Below are 7,806 nucleotides of genomic sequence, written 5' to 3' on the forward strand. Positions count from 1 at the left end.
ACAGCACGGAGTAGGGATGTTACCTCTTCAGTTTTCGGCTATTATTAGTGTTTATGCTTCAAGCGTAGTAGTTAAACATTTCTACTATCTGAGTGTAACTCTCATATCAAATATATTCTCGAGTAACTTTATTATTTATTTATTAATAACTAATATTATTGAATATAATTAATTATTAATAACTAATAAAATTATTAATTTTGAGTGTAAATCGCACGATCAGTTAATTAAGTGACTTACATAACCTCTAAAATACTCAACACGTGTCACGAGTTCCCGCAAACAACGGCTATTGAGTTGTAAGTATAAATTATTTTTTACGTTTATTATAAAATCAAAAATTATTCTTTCTTATTTATAACGAAAATATTGTTGGGAATGGTGAAAAACGAATTCGGTGAAAGTTAGATTTTTATTACAATTGGGAAATTTTTTTTTGTGTTTACTTATAAGAGCTCTAACTTCGACAGAATTTTTTTTTTCACTTTTTCTAACAATACGTATTTTCGATATAATTAAGAAACATAAAATTTTTCGCTTTCGTGAAACTATCTAATTTTTACATGTATATTTAATGTAATCAAAGATAAAATAAATGATTAATATAATTATTAAATATAATAATTAAATAATTCAATCAGTTCTATTCATGTGTGTTTTGTATTGTACAGTGAACAATGTCAACAAAACGCAAAGGGGCCAATTTGAGCCGTGATACAAATAAATCTAGAAGCATTCGAAATAGAAGAGCCCAAAGAACCGAAGAACAAGTTCAGGAAGAAAATACTGGAGCGCGTGTGAGAATGGCGCAATTGCGTCAAGAATAATCAGACGATACACGAGCTAAACGCAATGAAGTCATGAGATTAGAACAACGACAATAACACCGTTTTACTGTCAATAGACGTAGAGCGAATAAATGTTAAGATGTTGTCGATGAGTGATCGAGAGTGATCAATGAGTGATCGATGAGTGATCAATGAGTGATCAAGTTTGTTTGTATTAGCTAAAGACGGGCTAACAAAAAATATTGTTCACGCTGCAGCATTAAGAGATTAATATTATGTAATTAATTAATTATATAAATAATTATTACTTTTAATAAATTAAAACAATTAATGTTTGGTGTTTTGTTATTTTTAAACAACATTCCCTCATCGTTCACAGCGCTCCAGGCTTTTTTCACCCATATTCCACATCCTTATACACTTCCAATAAGTTAGTTATTTTTTTTCTACACTAGAAATTCTCTAGAAATTATTCACATGGCAAAACAACGTTTGCCGAGTCAGCTAGTATATATATATATATATGTAGCGACAGCTACACCAAATTTTGAGTCCCACTCGGGTGACTTCGGCGAGACTCGTGTGTAGACGTCGGCGCGAGCCTCATATACACACACACATGCATACAGTCTCGAGCAACCGAACTGCGTCACGCACGTTTTCGCTCTGTAAAATTTTTCCTCATATTTTGTTATCAATAAATATCACGTTAATGTTCAATTCTTTTGAGTTTATTAATTTAAGTAGTGATTTCCCTAACCATAAATCCTACATTGGTGACCCCGACGTGATCATAAGTGATATAAACTGAGTGAAACGGTGAATAACTGGCGTTTTTACTGGCTTACGTAACTACCACGTGTTGTGAAATTGTGAAATAAATTAAATTAGCAAAAATTATCACCACCGGTGCAATGCTAGGCAACATTTGGACGTTTTGCCGCATTGGTAATTAATTTAAGGGACCATTAGTGCGAATTAAATTGGTGAAAAATTTTCTGACGAAATCTCAGGAATTCGGCCCGTACGACTGCGCAGAAGTTTCGCGCAGATTTTTCTCGTGTTCATGTGATACTCGTGTGATTCTTTTGTGTTCTAGCAGTGACGTAGTGCATTCCACAGACAATGACCAAACACGACATAGACGTAGCCGCCGCTGCCGCTGCTGCAGCCGCCGCACAAACTGTTCCACCGCCGATGTTCGTCACTCCGCCCCTGGTTTTTAATCCGAAGACAGCCGCGCTGTGGTTCAAGCAACTGGAGGCGCGATTCGAGACGTATAAAATCGCTGACGAGAAACAAAAAATTTAATCATATAGTTTCTCTTTTAGACGCAGATGCCGCAGTAGTAGTCAAGGCGCTGATCGTCACACCTCCAGCGGTAACACCCTATACGCAGCTCAAAGAAACGCTGATAAAATGTTTTTCAGCCTCTGAATCCTTGAAGCTGCGAAAACTCTTAGATGGCGAAGCCATCGGAGACCGCAGACCGACGCAGTTCCTCCGTCGACTCGAAGCACTCGCTCCAAGGATCGACGAGGCGGTAATTAAAGCTAAATGGATAGCTTACCTGCCGAAGAAGACCCAGGAACTGCTCTTTGTATCTCCAGACAACGCTACACTGGACCAACTGGCAAAAACTGCCGACAAAATCCACGAAGTCTACCCAGAGAAGCATACGGTAGCTGCTGCTCCAGCAACGCCGGAAACTTCGCCACTCTATTGACTTCAAGAATAAACAGCTACGTGACGACACAACCAGTCTCCAGACCAGCGTAGATTCCATTGAGTCCGATGTGAATCGCATCAAAGTAGTTGAAGGAAACTCAGTTTATCACAAACTGCTAATCAAGTACCCAGCTATCACTCGACCAGAGGGAATCACCGCGACGAAGAAACATTCGGTAGTGCATCACATTAAAACGACGCCTGGACCTCCAGTATCGTGCAAAGCACAACCTCTGGCGCCGAACAAGCTGAAAATTGCTCAGGAAGAGTTTAGACAACTGATTAAACTTGGAATCGCTCGACCGTCGACCAGCGCATGGGCATCTCCGCTACATCTTGTACCAAAGAAGTCAGGAGAGTGGCGACCGTGTGGCGATTACAGACCGCTCAATACGCGCACTGTGGACAACAAGTACTCAATCAGGCGACTCGCCGACTGTGCAGCAGCACTAAAAGGTAAAAAGATATTTTCTGTTGTAGATTTCGCCAGAGCGTACAACCAGATTTCAGTCGCCGAAGAAGACATCGAGAAGACAGCGATTATCACACCATTTGGCCTCTTCGAGTTCCTGTATATGACGTTTGGACTCAAAAATGCCGAACAAACGTTTCAAAGCTTCATCGACGAGGTCACGAGAAATCTTCCTTTCGTATTCGCCTACATCGACGACCTCCTCGTAGCATCAGACGACGAGGAACAGCACCTGGAGCACCTGGAAATGCTCTTAAAACGTCTCAAAGAGTACGGAATCGTAGTCAACGTCGCAAAATGTGTACTAGGTCAACCTGAGGTAAAGTACCTTGGTCATGTGATTAACGAAAAAGGTATCAAGCCGTTGCCTGAGAAGGTAGACGCAATTATTAATCTAAAATTCCCGAGCACAATTGCTGTTTTGCGCGGTTTTCTTGGTACTATAAATTTTTACAGGAGATTTATCAAGAACGCAGCCCATACCCTGGCACCGCTGAACAAGCTGCTCGAAAGTCCAATAATCAAAGGTTCAACGCCGATCGTCGAGACATCCGAGCTCCGAAAAGCTTTCGAGGACGCAAAGCAAGCCCTGGCTGATTCAGCCATGCTTGCTCACCCGGATGACGAAGCACCATGGGCGATATTCTCTGACGCATCTAACTCTGCTATTGGAGCAGTTTTCCAGCAGCACGTAGACGGCAAATGGCAGCCGTTAGCTTTCTTCAGTAAGAAGCTGCAGCCGTCGATTCAAAAATTGTCGACTTACGACCGTGAACTCCATGCAGTCTACGAAGCAGTGCGCCATTTCAGGCACATATTTGAAGGTAAGCACGTTACAGTTTTCATTGATCACAAACCTTTGCTTTACGCGTTCCAGCAACGCACAGAGAGAGCCACGCCATGGCAGTTCCGTCGTTTGGACTTCGTTGGACAGTTCACGACCGACATACGTTATGTCTCCGGTCACGAGAACGTCGTCGCCGACATGTTGTCCCGAGTCGAAGCCATCGCGACACCTATCACGACGGAGGAGTTAGTTTTTGCGCAACGCAGAGACCCAGAACTCCAAAACCTGCGCAATAACCAAAATTAGGCGATCCAATGGCAACAAATCAATTTCGAGGACTACCCAATCTTGGTATACTGTGATGTTTTATCAGGTAAACCAAGACCGTACATTCCTGGTCCTCTCAGGAAGCAAGTTTTCGACATGCTGCATTCTCAGGCTCATCCTGGAGCTAAATCATCGATAAAACTGGTCACAGAACGATACGTCTGGCCGGCAATGAAAAAAGATTGTCGAGAATGGGCCAGAGCCTGCCTAGATTGTCAGCTCAACAAAGTCCATTGTTACGTGTCGTCACCACTCGCTCGTTTTGATCTTCCGACGCAGAGATTTGAGCACATCTACATCGACCTGGTCAGTTTACCAGCATCGCACGGATACACCAAGTGTCTCACCATCATTCACACGTTTCCCGAAAGCTGTCCCACTGAAGAACGGCGACGCTGACACTGTAGCGCTCGCGCTCATCCAGAACTGGATAGCCAGATATGGCGTACTACTGAGGATCACCTCAGACCAAGGAACGCAGTTCACGTCTGCGTTATTCCAAGCGATGACGAGATTTTTCGGCATAAAACACCTGAGGACAACCCCAGGTCATCCACAAGCCAATGGAATGGTAGAACTTCTGCACAGGCAACTCAAAGCCGCCCTGCAGTGTCACAACGACACATGGTCCGACACACTACCCGCAGTACTCCTCGGTCTACGAGCAGCCTGGAAAGAAGACATCCAAGCTACACCAGCTGAACTGGTATACAGTGAGCCAATCCGCCTGCCGGGTGAGTTGATAGTCCCATCAAATAGGCACGCTGACGTTCAAAACGTTTTACGAGACTTTAGAGCACATTTTCATAATTTGGCACCAGCCGACACAGCGCATCATGGAAAAAAGTCTGTTTTCTGTTTTAGAGACCTGGTTACATGCACTCACGTACTGGTACGCAACGATCAGATTGGACCAGCCTTCTCGGCACCGTACGAGGGTTTGTTCGAAGTCATGTCAAGACATAGAAAATATTTCGTCGTAAACTACAGACGAGCAAACACAGCGATATCTGTCGACTGACTAAAACCGGCGTATCAACTCGCCGACGATATTTAAAATTTTTTTATCAGTATTATTCCGTTTGTAAATAGCAATTATTTTATTTTAGTATATCTATTGTTAAATAAGCAAATTATTTTTTTTTTTTTAAGAAGGAAAGTATTGTAGCGACAGCTACACCAAATTTTGAGTCCCACTCGGGTGACTTCGGCGAGACTCGTGTGTAGACGCCGGCGCGAGCCTCATATACACACACACATACATTCAGTCTCGAGCAACCGAACTGCGTCACGCACGTTTTCGCTCTGTACAATTTTTCCTCATATTTTGTTATCAATAAATATCACGTTAATATTTAATTCTTTTGAGTTTATTAATTTAAGTAGTGATTTCCCCAACCATAAATCCTACATATATATTAGACTGGGCCAAAAAAAAAACGACTATTTTTTTTTTCAAGGTACAGTGAAAATATCGTTCATGATGATGAAAAAAAAAAGAAAAAGAAAAAAAATTATCATGAAAGTTTGAGCCCTTAATAATCATGTTAAGGGGTGTAAGGTTACGACTAATTGTTTTCAACAGCTACTGCATTCCTTACAAAAAAGTCGTAGATCATCAATTTTAAAAATTTTTTACCATATTCTTGAAGAAAATTAAATTTCCTACAAAAAATCTTAGTAAGTTGACGTAGGACGAGTCGTTTCCTTGTAATCGAGCCTTACACATTGATTTATTTTTTCAATTTTTTAATTTCGATTCTGGATTTTAGTAACCACCATAAATATCAATTTTTCATGAAGCAAATAATTATTCTGTAGTAAAATTTCATACTCTACAAAAAAGGTCTCTTATCGTATTTGATCAATTCACTCCTTTCAAAGTTATTCGTCTTTAAAACAAAATTCAAAAGTAATTAATCGTTTATTTTGCGTTAGACATAATTTGTAACAGGGTAAAATTACCCTGAGTCGATATGTCACCAGATATCGATAATAGTACGACGCAGCACTGGCGCGTCTCGATCTTCGGGCCTAAAGAAAGAGTAGGAGGGGGTAGTTTGGGGGTTATTATATAGGTGAGCCGTGCATTGCAACAGGGAGAAGTAGTGTAACCGCCAGACAGTGTGCCACAGAAATCGAGAGGGACCGATCCCCGGAGTAGTTACGAGACTACAGAAGCCAATAACATCGAGGACTTCGACCTGAAGTAGTGAGTTAGATCGTCGTATATTCAACAAGGTATCAATAATTACTCTGTGAGCTAGGAGTGGACCGCGGGGTTTATACTCGGTTTACTTCTCCTCTGATTAATTGTTCATTAATTAATTAATAAATAATAATGCAATAATTAATTTCGATTGATTTTGATTCGTTAGTTGCTGCTGAGTGGATCTCTAGGGGATCTTTACCCGAGATACACTTAGAGACCTTGCGGTGTAAATTGTCGTGAGCATCTACTTGAGAAAAATAATTTACTCGATTGATTATTGATAATTTTTGAACATCTGAAAAATCGGTTTTAGTTGCATATATTTTATTTATTAATTTAATAAAATAAAACCGAAAAATAAATTCTTCGAGAAAATTCCAACTGTCTCACAAACTAGTCAAGCGTCGGTTAAAATTTTACAACGCAGTTAACTCGTACCCAAGGTTGAACTTTACTACGCACTAATGAATATTGGCGTCCATTTTGAGCGCGCAAATTCTTTACTGATTATTTTACGCGTTAATTTATTTTGAACAATTGAATTATTATTATTAACGTTAATTATTACAAGATTATTAATTATTTAACATTATACAGGGTGTCCCAAAAGTCACGGACGCCATTGTAGCATCTGATGAAAAAAATAATTCTGAGACGAAAAGTCCTTAGCCATTTTTCAATTAACCGTATAGATAATTAATTATTAATTAAAAATAACGTCTCTTTATTTGTTAGAGAGAGAGCGCCAGTGTCCAGTAAAGTATGTGCCAAACAAAGACACAACTAACTGTATGACTAACTGGTTTCTATAGCTAACGTAGTCACACATATTTACTTACACATTCACACGTGCAAGCGTCTTCGTTGGAACGCACTTGACTTGACACTAGTGCTCTCTCTCTAACGCATAAAAGGACGTTATTTTAATTAATAATTAATTATCTATGCGTCTGATTAAAAAATGGCTAAGGACTTTTCGTCTCAGAATTATTTTGTTTATCAGATGCTACAATGGCGTCCGTTACTTCTGGGACACTCTGTATTATTTATTGAGAATTTACTGAGACTTTGGCGCGTTCGAGACTGGTTACTCGTAGATATTCTTTTGGCAATTAATTTTATATTGAGATAAATCATAATATATTTATTTATTTAATTGGGAATTCTACGTGGTTATTTTTATGTATTGAACTTACGTTCTGGAAAATATTTAATAATTTAATTTCATCATTTCGATAAGATTCTTTAGAATTTATTCAACAGCGTGGATATTAAATCCAAGAATTTTTAGTTAAATTTATAATAATTCGTTTTATTATTAAAATTTCGAATTAATTTGGAATAAATTCATGCGTCGAATTTTAGTTTAGACATTTGGGAATTAAATTTTAGTCTCGGAAATGTTCTGTAAATTTAATTGCTAGCCAATGACTGAATTGTTTTAAGTTGAAAGTTAATGTAACAATTTTTTTGGAATTAAATTTTGTTAAAA

The sequence above is a fragment of the Cotesia glomerata genome, linkage group LG2 (assembly GCF_020080835.1).
Source record: "Cotesia glomerata isolate CgM1 linkage group LG2, MPM_Cglom_v2.3, whole genome shotgun sequence".
In the NCBI taxonomy this organism is placed as follows: domain Eukaryota; kingdom Metazoa; phylum Arthropoda; class Insecta; order Hymenoptera; family Braconidae; genus Cotesia; species Cotesia glomerata.